Source organism: Priapulus caudatus, unplaced genomic scaffold, assembly GCF_000485595.1.
Source record: "Priapulus caudatus unplaced genomic scaffold, Priapulus_caudatus-5.0.1 Scaffold36, whole genome shotgun sequence".
Taxonomy (NCBI): Eukaryota; Metazoa; Priapulida; class Priapulimorpha; order Priapulimorphida; family Priapulidae; genus Priapulus; species Priapulus caudatus.
The window spans coordinates 63211-64712 of NW_014577097.1; positions in this window are offsets into that span (position 1 = coordinate 63211).

A 1502-nucleotide genomic window follows, 5' to 3' on the forward strand; every position below is an offset into this window, starting at 1 on the left:
ATGTCTGTCATACCTGCATGCCGGCAATACAGCTGGCATGCCCCCATACCACGCACGCACGCTAATCCGCTATCAGCAGCAGATCGGATTCAAATCACCCTGCGAGCCACAGCGCCTCGCCGTCAGCGCAAGCCGTGGACAGTGTGGTTAGTAGCTGCCTTTTGTCTGAATATGGGCGCGCTCTGCGCTTGATTAATGGCCAGAGAATAGAGAATCGTGTCGTACGTTTCAATCTTTATCTCCGGATTGCGGGTGTACCGTGTATACGAGGATACGATTTCGTACGATGATGGGCGAATGTACTGTGTCCGATTTGAGCTCAAGTTGGATGAGTTACGCGTAGTAAATCGTAGGTATTATAAGGCTAGTAAATGACGAATTTCCCTTGTTTATTGAAGTCACACTCCTTCCCTTTATCTACTCCTGATGCATATGTTTGTCATACCTTTAGTTACCCCCCCCCCACACACACACACAATTTATTTGATAACCAGACAGACCGAAGTTTATTGGCGTACTTTCATGTACCACACGCACGCACGCTCCCACACACACACACACACACACGCGCGCGCACGCCCGCGCACATGCACACACACACACGGAAGTGACTATTGGCCCGACGGTCGGGTGTATAAGAAACCGTTCTCTATAGACCCAACGGTCCATAGTTCCATTGTTATCATGTTATTGTTCGTTGTGTAGGCTCAGCGGTTATTAGCGATAATCTATTGAATATTGTTGAAAGGGTTAGGGTTAGGGTTAGGGTTAGGGTTAGGGTTATGGTTAGGGTTAGGGAGTAGGGCGTAGGCTGCGGTGGTTTCTGGGATAGCCCTAGAGATTTTACGCATTTGCCGACGGTCGGGCGAATAGACAGTAGCAACATAGTGAACATACACACCCGACGGTCGGGCGAATAGCCTCGGCCCACACACACACCACAGAAGCCTAGCTTATATTTTACCTGACTACTGAGTATACTCCTACTCACCTATGTTGCCGAAATTTTTACTCATTTTCCAGGGAGTATAAATGACGAGTTCGTTTTCAACTCCCATTCATTGACGATCTCATTAGCCTTATATAAGTCGTAAACGTAACCATACGTTTTCGACATTTCATGATCACAAAAATCTGTCATTTTGAAACTCCGAACTCGTTTCAAAATTGACCGCTCTTTCGCTGGCGGCGCTACCGTCCAATGACACTGTGAAATTTCATGTTAAAATAATATTATGGCTATTTTTCACACTAGATGGCGCCAAAGAGTCATATTTGTTGATTCTAGGACAACTACCCTCTGGACAATTACCCACCGGACAATTACCCCCCGGACAATTACCTATCAGGACAATTACCCACCCGGAAGATTACCCACCCGGACAATTACCCACCAGAACAATTACCCACCAGAACAATTACCCACCAGGACAATTACCCACCGGACAATTACCCACCAGGACAATTACCCACCAGGACAATTACCCACCGGACAATTACCC